The sequence below is a fragment of the Mirounga angustirostris genome, unplaced genomic scaffold, assembly GCF_029215605.1.
Source record: "Mirounga angustirostris isolate CCGP_5_RB_7025 unplaced genomic scaffold, mMirAng1.0.hap1 SCAF_10, whole genome shotgun sequence".
NCBI lineage: Eukaryota > Metazoa > Chordata > Mammalia > Carnivora > Phocidae > Mirounga > Mirounga angustirostris.
This window is the reverse complement of record NW_026991718.1, coordinates 83,223,569-83,238,364: the sequence shown is the minus strand read 5'-3', so window position 1 is coordinate 83,238,364 and position 14,796 is coordinate 83,223,569. Positions and strand designations below refer to the sequence as shown.

The 14,796-nt window shown below is 45.4% G+C and overlaps 1 protein-coding gene across 2 annotated transcripts in view; it reads right to left on the bottom strand.

Moving 5' to 3' along the window:
* Positions 1-13,194, bottom strand: part of GPR45 (G protein-coupled receptor 45) — an 83,678-nt gene extending 70,484 nt beyond the window's left edge. Inside the window, exons 1-2 of one of the 2 annotated variants that reach the window (XR_010405752.1) lie at positions 12,579-13,194; positions 7,294-12,337 (exon numbers count right to left, since the gene is read on the bottom strand). The gene's annotated coding sequence lies outside the window, so the exon portion shown is untranslated. Of the gene's footprint in view, positions 1-7,293; positions 12,338-12,578 lie in introns of those variants that run through there. The other variant, XM_045883791.3, reaches the window with a different exon arrangement.
* Positions 13,195-14,796: the final 1,602 nt, after the last annotated feature.

Genomic DNA, 14,796 nt, shown 5'->3' with positions numbered 1-14,796 from the left:
ATTTTCTCCATTATTCCGATTGGGGAATATATATTTCCTTATCTTCAAGTTCACTGATTCTCTCCCCTTTCTTCCATTTTGATGTTAAGTGCATCCACTGAGATTTGTCTTTTATTTCTAGTGTTTTTTAGTTCTAAATTTTCCATTTCATTTTTATTTATATCTTCTATTTCTTCACTGAGATTTTCTTCTTTGTCATTTGTGTCAAATGTGTTCAGAATTGTTCAGCCATTTTTATGACGACTGGTTTAAAATTCTTGTCAGGTAATTCTAAGATATGGCTCAGTGTAGGCAAATGTTACTTGATTTCTTTCACCCAAGTTGAGATTTTTTTTTTGGTTCTTTGTATGATGAGTGATTTTTGATTGAAGCCTAGACGTTTTGAGCATGATGTTATGAGACTCTGAGATATAAGAGGCAGATTAAAGTCAGGGAATTCAGCACCACGCCATTCTTCAAGCTCTGAGATCCCTAGTGGAACTTGCCCTTTTTCTCCACTTTTCAGTCTTCTTGTATTTGTTTTATACATAACGTCCAGTGAGTTTTAGCTCTACTTAGCAGAAAAGGATAGTTACTTATACTCTATCTTTCTGGAAGCAGAAATTCAAATTTCTTTCTTTTTTTTTTTTTAAGATTTATTTACTTACTTATTTATTTGAGAGAGTGAGAGAGAGAACACAAAAGGGGGTAGGGTCAGAGGGAGAAGCAGACTCCCCACTGAGTGGAGAGCCAATGCAGGACTCAATCCTGGAACCCTGGGATCATGACCTGAGCCGGAGGCAGTTACTTAACCAACTGAGCCACCCAGGCGCCCAGAAACTCATATTTCTTTTAACTAAGCCATCTTTCTCCTTGTTTTAGGAGTCAGTCTGGCTCCTTCATTTCCCTCCACTTCCAATACTAGAACAGTCCTTGAAGATTCCACCCCCTCACTTCTCCCTGAGTTAAAAGGATACTCCTTTCCACGTTCCATGTCTTTGTCTTGTTCAGAAACTGCTCATTATCTCTTGCTTTAATTATTTAAATGGCTTCCTAATTAGTCTCTAAACTGACGTCTCTCCCTTTCTTCCGGTCTCTACTATTCTATAGATTGTGGCCAGGTTTATTTCCTTAGGCATAAATCATTGTGCTTTCTTTCTCTTCTTCCATGACCTTAGACAGCTCATCACTGGCTACTTAGTAAAACTCAATCCTTAGCTTGGGGTTCAAAGCCATCTATGTTATGGCTCCTCTTTCTGTTGACAGCCTTATCATTCTCTGCTCTCGCACACAATCTGATGCTGCAGCACAAGGCAGCATCCCTTGCTTGGAAAACTTTAGAGATACATCCACCATGCTTGTCATGAAATCGGTCTTGGACACATTCTAGATCAAAGCTTCCCTGCCTTTGCAGATTCCAGACATGTGGTGTGCATTTTGACCCTGGGCCTTCATTCATACTTTCCCTCTGCCAGGAATGCCCTGCCCCCCAACTCACTCAGGTCAGGGCCCACTGCCTCAAGGAAACCTTTCTTGATCACTCAAGTCAGAACCAATACCTTCCCCCATCAACAGCTATGGTCTTTTGCTCACATCTCTCTTTAAACATATTTTCAATCCGGGGTGCCTGAGTGGCTCAGTTGGTTAAGGATTCAGCTCTTGGTTTTGGTTCAGGTCATGATCTCAGGGTCATGAGATTAAGCCCCGCATCGGGCTCCACACTGGTCATGGAGCCTGCTTAAGATTCTCTTTCTCTTTCCCTCTGCCCCAAACAAAACAAAACAAAACAAAACATATTTTCAATCCATCTCATAGCTACAAGACAGAATGCATGGTTTTTTCAGGGTCTCTCCTTTTGTACAAAACCAGGCCTTCTTGGCTTATTGATCCAAGGAGTAGAGCAAGCCCATCAGTGGAGGGTAAGACTGGAGCTGGCTTTATCAGGAAGCAGGGGGAATGTCAGTGAAACATTTGCTTAGTTCTGGAAAATGTGCCAATTTCAGGAGATTCTATTCTGTCCTGGGCCTCTCTGGAGGTCCAGGAAAGGAAACTTTAGAGATATATCCACCATGCTTGCCATGAAATCAGTTTTGGAAATGTTCTGGATCAAAGCTTCCCTGCCCTTCATTAAATCTACCTATAACGTCTACAAGCTGGACAGTTCATCCTTTGGAGTGCTAGTGCTTTCTCAGTACATGGGTGGTGGCAGCAAAAGGAGCAAGGGAAAATAGAAACTGCTTAAGTCTTAGCTCTGCCCTTTACTAGCCAGGTAAACTCTGGACATATTATTTAGCTTCTTTGTACCTCACGTTCTTCATCTGCAAAATGGGGATAATTATAGAACCTACAGAGAATCACATAAAAATGCTTAGAACCGTATTTGGCACTCCAAACACGTTAGCAATGACCACTTTCAATGTCTTCCACCCAAGTACCTTGAAGAGTAGAATATTTGTGAGACCTGGGACAATACCCCAAAGTAGCCTGTATTTGCTTGAAATTTCTTTTGGGCATTCATGTTAAATATTTCTGCAAGTTTTGCACTCCCCTCCATTCATAGAACTTATTCGTTGAGTTTGTGTTAATATCTGGCTATTTCTTCTGCAAAAATATTTAAGAAAAAGGTATAGTCTAGAAAGAAAGATAATTCTATGTGATAGCCTTGGCACAGAGCGGAGCCTCTCAGTGACACAGTGCTGAAGGTTGAGGTGCACAGTCCCAGCAGGCTTTGCTTGCGCCTAAGACACAGAAGATTGAAGCCCAGACCAGCACCATAAAGTGTGCCTCACTGATGCGTTCTGTGTGGGGCCAATGAAGCCTCTATACCCTCCCTTACTGACCCTCCCTACACTGAGATTCACAACCTCAACCCCTCTTTCCTCATTTGGGAGAGCTGGCCCCTTGGTGGATGTGTGGAATGTAAGCAATGTGAGCATGGAGATAAAAATCTTGGCTTGTATTTCCTGGGCTATGATCATCAATAAAAGGGCAGAAGAGAGCTATAATCTAATGCACTATATTACTGTAATTAGAGCTTCATGCATAGAGCTCTCTCCCACCCTCCCTCCAAAATAATGAAACCGTTTAAAATAAATAGTTGTGACTTTATTCTCCATCATGTGGTGTTCAGTGATTGGGTAATTATGGTAACAGCATACAGTTAGTGGATGTTGAGTTCAGAATGTAAGAAAAAAGGTTTGGGGGGAAAACACACACACAAGGGATAGAAGTATAGAACTGTAGCACTGTGGAGCTGGGAGGCATCCTAGCAATTGTGTACCCTACACCCCCACTCACAAGAGAAGAAACAAAAGAGACTCAGAGACTGCAAATGTGAGAAGCTTAGGCAGAGGTGGAGTTAGAATTAAAACCCAGCTTCCTCTCTCTTGTTCAATATTTGTTTCAACCCACCTGTTGTCTCTGGGAAACCACATAAGAATATTCTAGAAAGCTTTCCACATGGCAAGTAGGCTTTGCCCCCACACCTGCTGAGGTAGAAGACAACATTTCTGTGACTTAAGCTGTTGTCTGTCCTTTCATTGTCTGTGGACTCTGAAAAGTCATGGCCACCGAATGTCAACAGCAACCAGCCCTGAACGTTTGAAACATTTTTTGTATTATCCATTTTCTTCCTTTGATGTAGCAGAGAGGAAAAATCAGCAAGTGCACAAACTAAGACTTTGTTTAACTTCCTCTTGATGAGGCTAATTGTTTATTTTCAGTTAGATTTTATTTCTGTTATTACATTGGGAACATCAGATAAATAGTCAACTTTCTCATAAGAATGTTTACATTTCTTAGTCCTGTGCTACATGTAAGAAATTCAGGAAAAGTCAATGCTTTTTGTAATGAAGGCGCAGGGATTTTCCCCCAAAAAACAAGCTAAGGGTTTGCTTGGAACAAAAAGGAAATGGACTCCAGCCTGCAGATGTGTAATGGGTCCAGAGGGACACAAACATGCACCATTTTCCCCCTTGATGTGTTGGACATAAACACATAGCCAAGTGCCCCACATGCCCTTCCCTCTCCTCTTCTCCTCCTTCTTGTAGAAAAGGAGAGACTGATGTAGCCAGAGGGAAGGCATAAGCTCATCCCTGCCACTAATCGCCACTGACTCTGTCATTTGCTACTCAACCCCAGAAAAGCCACACCTAGGGCCTGGGGTAAGGGGTGTTCCTCCTTCCTACCCTGTCCAGTCACCATCCAGCAACACATGTGCGCTGCCACTGCTAAGCCCAACCTGAACGATGTGGACATGGAAACTCCTTCTCTGCCAATGATGGGAATGCACGCCACCCTGGAAAGAACAGAGCCAGTCACCGGTGGTCACTGGGCAGGAAGCAGCAAGGCAGCTGGGAGACATCTCTAGAGAAGTAAGATTCATTCCACTACATCCACAGAGAGATACAGATGCTACTAAGAAGCAAATTTCTCATCAAAGATAATGTTCTCAGTGTCCTTTCTTGCTCCGATTCCAACCCTCCCTGAACCCTGAAATGTAGCTGGGGCTCATATGTCTTGATTAACAGAGTCATTCAGATGTCAGGGTGAGATTAGGAAGATGTCAAGATGGCCACTGAGACCAAGGACATAAACATGAGAAGACCCCTCTTTGTGGGCACCTCTGCCTTCTCCTTAGGGCCATCGGATGGTGCCACCAGCACGTGGCCCGGTATGGGAGGTGGGTGCACCAGGGGACATACTATGGCCATATGCATTTCCACAGTACTTTCCCAACACGAAGTGTTTTGTCAGTCAAAGTTCTGTCGCCTGCCTGGTGGTAGGGCAGCTGCCATTGTCTTCACTCACTCGTGAAGAATCTGAAGCCCTGGGAGGCTAGCACACGGAAAAGACTAGACTTATATGTGCTAAATTTCTGAAGGCTGCTCTGTTCCAGACACTCGACACAACCTTACCTAATTGGTTTTCTTATCTGTAAAATGGGTTTAAGAATGGCACCTCCCTCATACAGTGTCGTAAGGATTAAATAAAATAACATCACAGAAATGTTTAGCATGGTGCCTGACACACAGGGAGTCTTCAAATTAAGGGTTAGTGGGTCCCTATAACATCCTTATGAGTGTCTGTTATAATCTCCACCTTACAAATCAGGAGACTGAGGCACATTAAGGAAAATTACTCACTCAGTTAACCAGCATGGTAGGTGGCCTCGTGAGGCCTCAGATGCAGAACTGTATTACTCCAAAAGCTTTCCCCTCAAGAACACAATGACTCCAGAGCTTGGGTTGCCGGTTGCCAAGTTCTGTGCACTTTCCAAGACCTGTTCATCCCGATTTGAGACCATCTCCTATAGAAAGTGTTGTGACCTGGTTTGATAAGCAAACCAAAGCCTTCTGCCTCAGAAAATACATAACGGTTTGTCATTCACACAGACATCCAAGCATCATGTTCCATGAAGACTTTGACGGCATCAACAAAGAAGCCCTCACCAGAGTCCCCAGAGGGGCGAAGCACTTCTGAAGTAGAGTCAAGAGTCTGAGGCCAGTAATTAATATGAAAGTTGAAAGACTGTTCTCATCAGCATTTCTATGACTTCAAAAATTCTTTGTCTTTATAATTTCCAACTCAGTTCCTTTTTTGGATAAAATGTCAAGTAGATACAACAAAAAATTGAAAAAAAAAACACCAACCCTTTCTTATAGCTATGGCTCCTCACATGCGGTAGGAGTTCCACAAACGTACAATGTATGAATAAACTGATTATGAATCAATGCGTCTATTTTCTTGTGAATTGGCTCAAGGAGCCAGTTTTACAGGGGTTGACTAAAAACTACATCCCTGAGAGGTCACAAGTGTCCAGTAATGCTTTGCTAAACAGCCCATTGACTACATTTTAGACGCCTCTGACTCAAGGATGTCCCCCGCGAACATGGCCAGAGACTCATGGGTGTGCTAGAGCATCCAGCACTCACACTGCTTTGTACGCATTCAACCTGAGCTTGAGTGGGAGGCACCCACACTCCTGCCAGGACCCACAGCACGGGCAGAGAACACACCATCCTTGGGTGTTATATCCATGAGGCGCCATTGGCTGGGGACTGGCCAGTTCTGATCCCTTTCCACCTACTTGATGATTCTTCAAAAGAATCAACATATTAACAAGATCAACAGGCTGACAGCTCTGCAACATGACACACGCTTTGCCGGGAGCTCCATTACTGAGGAGTTCTTAACTGAAAAGAACTGCTCTCATTGGAACACCTGAGTCAGCGTCTTTGGCTCTGTGGTCTCGACAGGGAACGTTTCTCCTCCCTCCTTATCTGTAAAGTGGCGATGGGGATACCACTTAAACAGAACCCATGTGCACAGAAAAAGTTTGTGAGAGCACTTTGTAAACAACAGAGAGGTAAGCTGGCCAATCTCTAAAGATCATTACCACCAACAGAGGGGCAGAAGAAAGCTCACTGTGTGCAGCTGGATGGCCCATGGCTTGGAAAGAAAAATAGCTCATGATATATTCTCAACAGCTAGTAACTAGTAACTTCAGATTGCTTTTATGCACCCCACTCCCAGATATATTGAGCTGGACTTGCCCCAAAGTTAGTCATTTGCATCCCTGCCACCTTCACAGTTGTTTTGCCATAGACAGCTGCATCTCGCCTGTGTTATGATTTACCTCATATTTCTCTTCACATCGAAGTTAGATTAACTTTATTGCTGTACATTTTCATCTCGTTTTAAGTCAATAAATCACAGGTTTGACATGCTGGTAATACGTGCTTCTATGCTGCATACCATATATGGGGAGACACTGTATTAAGCAAAAGATCATTGCATTGCTTAATCCAGACAGGAGGAAAAGGGAGCCCACCGAAACCTTGTGTGAGTTGGCATAAGGAATGACTTGGATGTCCCCAAAGCTGAGCAAAAGAGCAGTCCTAACACACTGAAAAGCAACTTCGAACTCTAATCCATTATCTATCCACATATAATAAGGATTATTTACGTTCCTATAGCACTTTACAGTTTTAACAACATATTCATGACCATTTTACATGGGGTCCCGACCCCAAATGTGGCAGCTGGTGGGGTTGCCGATACCATCCTTTCACACAGAGGCTCAGGGATGTTAGGGGATTTGTATGAGATCACGTTGGAAATAAGGAACAGCACCAGTAATGTCTCTGTCTTCAGCACATTTCACTGTACCCTCCTCAGGGGGAACAATATTTTTACAAGGACTGCTTTTCCCTCTTTAGGCAGGACAACTCTCTCATGATAATTTTTTTTATCCATCTGATCTTCTACCTGCATATCCATTTATCCATCCATCTATCCATCTATCCACTAATTCATCCAGCCAGCCACCCATCTACCCACTTATCCATCCATCCATCCATCCATCCATCCATCCATCCATCCATCCATCACTGCTCCACCCATCCATTCTTCTATCTGCTCTTCCAAACATGTACCACATCTAGCCATCCATCCACTGATCCAGCCAACTACTTAACCACTTCCCCATCCATCCATCCATCCACTCAATATTTGGGGACCTTCTTTGTGCTTGTCACTCATTATGCAGAGCACTGGAACTACCAGTTTTTATTCTTATAAAATGAAGAGTGTTCATTGTGAACTGTGATGGCAATAAGAGTAACATCTGCATCAATTTCTTCTGATTTGAAAATCTACCACAGATTTTCCTTGATGGTAGCAAAACATAGTAATATGCTCTACTTCTTCCTGTCAAATGAAAGAAAATACTTGGGAGTGGGACAACAAAAGAAACAGGAAAAGACCTGGTTAATAAGAGTCCTCTCCTCCATAAGTACATTGAAAGTACAATAATTATGGTTATGTTGTTGGATCACTTTAGATGAAAAGGCACACTTCCAGTTACTTCACATGAGTATGAAGTCCAAATAATTAGAAATATATCCCTGATAGAGTCTTGGAACTTTCTGGAAGAACTAATTCAAGCATCTACGTATTTTCTCAGCTGCCATTCAGAGTCAAGACTCACTTATATTCATGATTGCACTCTATTTTGGAATTTTAATTCCTCCATTTCAGAGTTGAGGACAGCAAATCAATGATCAATGACGCAGGTGGCCTAACATATTGAGAGCCCATAAAGGGATGTGTCTCAAAGCAGATAAAAATAGAACTCCAAAAATCATGTAGAACAGAGTGAGACAAAATAGGAATCTATTATCAACTAGTATATAAAAGAAAGAAAAAAATCAACCCTGCAAAAAAATAAATAAAACACTGGAAATTTCCAAATAAAAAATAAAACAAAACTTGAACACTCCTGTTAAAATTTTTTGAATTTATCCCAAACAGCTGTAACTTCAATGAAATTGTTTTTGTCACTCTTTCCCGTCACCGATGACTTCCTTATCAATGAATGCAGTAGAGCAATGGTTCTCAAACCTCAGTTTATATCAGAATCACCTAGAAGGCTGGTTAAAACACAGCTGGCTGGGACCCACTCTCAGAGTTTCAGATTCAGTAGGTCCGGGGTGGAACTCCAGAATGTGTCGTTCTAGGGGTGACTGGGTGGCGCAGTCGGTTAAGCGTCTACGTGTGGCTCAGGTCATGATCCCAGGGTCCTGGGATTGAGCCCCACATCGGGCTCCCTGCTCCGCGGGAAGCCTGCTTCTCCCTCTCCCACTCCCCCTGCTTGTGTTCCTTCTCTTGCTGTATCTCTCTCTGTCAAATAAATAAATAAAATCTTTTTTTTAAAAAAGTGTCTTTTTAAATTCCTGGGTAATGCTGCTGCTGTGGTTAGTCTGGGGACCCCACTTTGAGAAGCACCACAACAGAACACCTCTAGTCCTTATCTTACTTTTCAGCAGTGTATGACACTGGGGACCATTCCCCAGACCTCTGAATGCCACACTTCTCTTGCTTTCCCAGCCATCTCTCCTCTTCTCCATGTTAGAATACTAGTGTTCCTTGGGATGCTATGCTAGACTTCTCTGTCCTTTCACTGAAATCTTCCTGAGCAACCTCGTTCACTCTGAAGCCTTTAGTTAACTACGTATATCTGGTAGACCCCGGGCTGCAGCTCCAGCCTGATACAATGTGAGCTTCACAAGGGCACAGCGCATTGTCTTGTTCACAGTGTCCAGAGAGTGTCTGGCATATAGAATGTGTCCCATAATTACCTGTTACGACTTCCTAGTAGATATTTCTACCTAAATGTCCCATTGGCTAGCTGGCAACTGACACTAAATGTATTTGGAAAGAAATACTTCAAAGAAGGGTATTATACAAACTAGATTCGCTCCCCAAATTTCCAGTGGTACCATCATCCACCCATTCTGTAAGATCTAAAAAATCAATGCGTCCTCCTTGAATCCTTGCACGTCAGACACCAAGTTGTGCTGATTTCACTTTCTAAATCTCTTTCAGGTCCATCCATTCCCCCGCACCATTCCCATTGCCACTGCCTCATCAAAGCCACCCTAGCCTCTCACGTAGATGCCGGTGACAGCCTCCCATCCAGTCCCTCCTATAATCTCATACTACATAGTCGGCTGAGAGATCGGATCTCATTCTGTGCACTTGTGACTAAAGCCTGTCCAGAGACTCTCCTTGCCCTTAGAGCAAAGCCCCACCCTCCTCATGGCCTTAGTCTTTCTGGCTGGGACCCTACGGCTTCTCCAGCTCTATCTCATGTGCTTCTCCCCAGCCCTGTACTTCCGTCCTCCCTGACTTATTTGTGTTCCTAGAACACTCCATGTGCTCTCATTTCTGAACCATGGCTCATGATATTCCTTCTACCTGGAAGAATCTTTCCTTTCCTTCCCCCTGCATGTGTTAGTTGACTACCTTCTACTCATTTCTCAGATCCCAACAGAAACATTCTCATCTTCCAAAAAGCCTTCGCTTCCCCTCTCATAAAAACAAAACAAAACATCCCCCAAAACTGGAATATGGCTTGCCTTGAGTTCCTATGACCTTTTGTATCTGCATAGACAGTATTACCCTTGCTTGTTTAATTATTGGCCTTATTTGCTCTCCAGGGGAAGGCTCACGTCTGTGTCGTGCTGGGCCCAGGCCCTGGACTTGGTCATATTTGCTGAAGGAATAAGCCAACCAGATTTAACAGGGAGAAACGTAAAAGAAATCAGTTGAGAGCAGTCAGAGGAGAGCAGTCAGAGGAGTACTATGTCTGGGATGGGCGGGGGTGAACACTCGAGGATGATGGAAATATTTTGTACTTTGTTCTGGGTGGCGGTAATATGAGGGTATACAAACATAAAAATTCATCAAGCTATACACTGAAGAGTGGTGCATTTTACATATGTAAAGCATACTTCAATAAAAGTAATGAATTATTTTTGAAATTAAATGATTTTTAAATTGTGAATTTAATTTATTAAATTTTAAGAATTTTAATAATTCATATGGGGATATAAAAATTCGTATGAATTAAAACAATTCATGTGGGATATAACACAAGAATTCAGTAACAACCCAAGGCACAGAAGTTCCTAAAGATGCTAATTATTCCCCAAAGATCCAGAACAGAAACATGGTGAGGTGCTTTGTTTGTTTGTTTTTGTTTTGTTTTGTTTTTTTAGAGAGGGGGAGAGAGAGGGGTGGGGAAGACCAGGGAGAAAGGGAGAGAGAGAATCCCAGGCAGGCTCCATGCCCAGTGCAGAGCCCCATGGGGGACTTGATCCCACAAGCCCCACATCATGACCTGAGCTGAAATCAAGAGTTGGTCACTTAACCCACTGAGCCACCCAGGCGCCCCTTCCTTAAGTCTGTTCTAAAAATGTAATTGCTTTAGATTGACTACACCTTACTTAAATTTGGGCCCCTAAAATATTTTTAGGGAAAGAGATGATTTCAAAGTCATTCTCCCCAGAATCACATCTACTCTTTAAAAACCCCATTTCACAGGGGCACCTGGGTGGTGCAGTCGGTTGAGTACCCAAATCTTGGTTTCTGCTCAGGTCATGCTCAGGGTGGTGATCTCAGGGTCATGAGATTGAGCCCCACATCAAGTTCCACATCGAGCCCCCAATTGGGTTCTGAGCTCAGCCTGGAGTCTGCTTAGGACTCTCTCTCTCTCCCTCTGATGTTCCCCACCTCCCTCTCTCTCTCAAATAAATAAATAAAACTTAAAAAAAATCCATTTCACAACTTAGAGAGGTTTGAGTTAATGATACATGATTATATTTCAACATTTGAGGTATCTTAATTTGGGCAATGACAACTGCAGCTCAACTGGGTCCACATTATTTTCAATATTATCACTTTTTCTCCGAGTAGGAACAGGACACATGGCAAACCATACCATGGGGTTCATTACCCTGTTTCAAAGGAACGTTGCCGTAGTACTGACAGTTCCAAGCATGTCAAGCCCTTTAGGATTGTCTAGTTGTCTTTCTTAGACTAGACCATAAAACATGGAAATTTCGAGATTCAACTTCTAACTCATAGGCAAAAATGCAGAGCGTTTAGGATCTTGTGTTCTGCAAGTTACTTTTCATAAGAAGATCTCTGTGCTTTGTCATGCTGGGCTTCCTAACAGCCCCTCCGGCTCGGCTGATCTGTGCTCTGACTGCTCAGCAGTCCTTTGGAGCAGGTAAATGCCAGTTTTGAAACACCAACAATTAAAACACTCTTCAGGTAGGGTGAAAAGCACCCAGGGGATGCAACATGTATCCAAAAATAATGACATCTACAGCCACTAAGCACTAAAAGAGCACTTTCTACACTTTAGACAAAAGTCATTGCCCTCAGTCCTCTGGGATGATTTTTCTTCAAACGTACCTGTTTAGCGTCTGTTCTTGGTATTTTAGTCAAAGTTTCATTTTCTTTATGCCTCTCTTTGCTACTGGTATTCTGACAGTCACAAATCAAAGGAGAGAAGAATTTAAAACTCTTGAATTTAGTGAAGATATTACTTTACCATCACGATCATCATTATTCCCAAGTGAGAGAAAAAAATTTTTTTTAATATACAAAACCCTTTCCAACACCAGAGTAGAAAAACTGAAAGCTTGCCAGCCATCGAAGGCTGCCTGTGGGCAAGGGAGCACCACCGTGGTCCTTTTCCTGATGGGAAAGCCGAGGTAGCTAACTGGCAAAGGAAAGAGGACCGAATGCCCCACCGCACAGGTACTTATTCCTAATTTGGGGCACTCTGTCGAGGTTTCAAAGTATCACCCAGGAAAAGGAAATACTCTGATAAAGTTGACGATACCCGGGGAAATGAGAGGGGAGGGGAGGTCGGGGGCCGCTGGGATGGGCGACGGGCAGAGATGGAGATGGTGATGGTGGTGACGGTGGTGGTGATGGTGATGGTAATGATGGTGACGCTCGCCGGCTCCTCTCCCGTTTCTCCTCCTCCGTTCCCGCGTGGCCTCTGCCCCGAGAAACACAGCCGCCAGGATTGGCACCCAAGCCGCACGTCCTCGGGCTCAAGGCTGCGGCGCCTGGCACCCCGGCACCCCGCCGCGCCCCCCGCGCCCCCCGCGCCCGCAGCGCTTCGTAGGGCGCGCACCGGCCCGGCTCCCCGCCCGTCCGACCCCGCAGCCCCTGGGAGCGCCCGCGCCCCCCGGCCCGCTCCCCGCCGAACCCCGGCAGCCCGGGCCGCGGTCACTTACGCCAGCGCTGGGCCCCGCCGCCCCGCGGTCCCGAGACAAAGGCTGCGCGGCCGCTGCGCCGCCGGCTGCTCCTCCAGACGCCGCTGCCGGGGACCCGGAGGAGGCGAGGGGGAGGGGACGGCGGGGAGGGGACGGCGGGGAGGGGCCCCCGGCTGCAGCGGCCCGGACCCCGCTCCTGCTCCCCCGCGGCCCGCCGCCCTCCGGGGCGCCGTCCTCCCCGGTCCTCCGCCCGAAAACCTCCCCCAAGGGACCGGGGTACCGCCCCTCGGGGGGGGGGGAGGAAGAGGAAGGGAGACGCGCGCGCGCGCCCGCGTGTCTGTGTGTGCGTGTGCGTGTGTGTGCGTGTGTGTTCCCTCTTCCCAATCATGATCCTCTCCATCCACCCCCGCGGCCCCGAGCCATCGCAGGAAAATGCCAGACTCTGCCTCACTTGTACAACTCTGGAGGCGCTCCCACGGACCCCCATGCCGTCCACGCACCTCTCCTCCTGACGTCCAACCATTTTATGAAGAGCAAAACTGAGACCTGGACGGTGAAGCGCCCAAAGACGCAAGGTGGGAGTAGAGAATGCCAGGACCTTGAACCCTTTCCGGGTGGGACCCACATCTCACCTGTTTTCCTTTCCCCCGCTTGGCGCCAATTGCTGGCCTCCAGGGGACCAGGCAGGCTGGAAGGTGGGCACCAGCGCAGGCGGCCCCCCCACCCCCACCCCATGTGCCTGCGGGGAGTGGGGAGGCTTCCCTTTCCAGGAGAAGTACCACTTTCACTTGGCTCAGTCATTTGCATCTTGTTAAGAATAGTGGCTTTGATTTATTTTTATTTTTCAAACTTTTCATTATGGAATTTTAAAAAAATCAAAAGTAGAATAGTATAAGGAAGCCCTAAGTGCTCAGCTCTGGCTTCAAAGATTGTAATATTTGCCATTCTTTCATTTCTTCCCCACTCTTCTCCATCCCAGAGGCTAAGGATTTTATTTATTTATTTTTTAAGATTTTATTTATTTATTCGAGACAGAGAGAATGAGAGAGAGAGAGCACATGAGAGGGGGGAGGGTCAGAGGCAGAAGCAGACTCCCTGCCGAGCAGGCAGCCCGATGCGGGACTCGATCCAGGGACTCCAGGATCATGACCTGAGCTGAAGGCAGTCGCTTAACCAACTGAGCCACCCAGGCGCCCGAGGCTAAGGATTTTAAAAGAAGACAATCACAATTTCATTACCAACCTTACCAAATTAAGAATAATTCCTTAATATCAGCTGACTGTGATTTGTTAACAGCTGATGGTTCCTTATTTATTGAGTAGTTATCACCAGGTCTGTGTTTAGCGCTTCTACCGAGGCTGCTCGGGTTTGGTGTGGGCCCTGGCTGTCTGCCCCTGAAGCTGGTGAGAGACAAGGGCTGTGCACACTGTCGCTGGCTTGCAGGGACTGATGGAGTGGCAGTTAGATAGCTCTGACCTGGCAAGGGCCAGATACTTCTTACTGTGTCCCAGACCCTGGACAATTTTGATTGCAGCCTATCCTTCCAGAAAAATGCACACCACAGAATTCTGATTGAAAGTCCAGGGGACTCAATTCATTTCTCACAGGCTGCCTGAATCTAACTGCAGGTTCCAAACTACAGAGCTGGGCTGACATGTCCCTTGCAGCCCCTTGGAGGCCCACAGATGGGATCCTGAGTCTTCTGCTGGGTTCCCCTCTTGTTTGCTGCGAGCTCTGGGGCCCGGGGACAGCACGGGAGTCACACTGGGGTATGGGGCCTTTCTCCCCTGGGAGGAGGCTCTGTGTTTAAGTCCTAAGCAAGTGTGGCCTGGAAGTGGATTCTCAGCTGTAATTCAGAAGAGCATCTTTCCGAGCCAAGATGTCCATCGACAGATGAATGGATAAAGAAGATGTGGTATATATATACAATGGAATATTATGCAGCCATCAAAAGGAATGAGATCTTGCCATTTGCAACGACGTGGATGGAACTGGAGGGTATTATGTTGAGTGAAATAAGTCAAACAGAGAAAGACATGTATCATATGATCTCACTGATATGAGGAATTCTTAATCGCAGGAAACAAACTGAGTGTTGTTGGAGTGGGGGGTGGGGTGGGAGGGATGGGGTGACTGGGTGATAGACACTGGGGAGGGTATGTGCTCTGGTAAGCGCTGTGAATTGTGCAAGACTGTTGAATCTCAGATCTGTACCTCTGAAACAAATAATGCAATATAT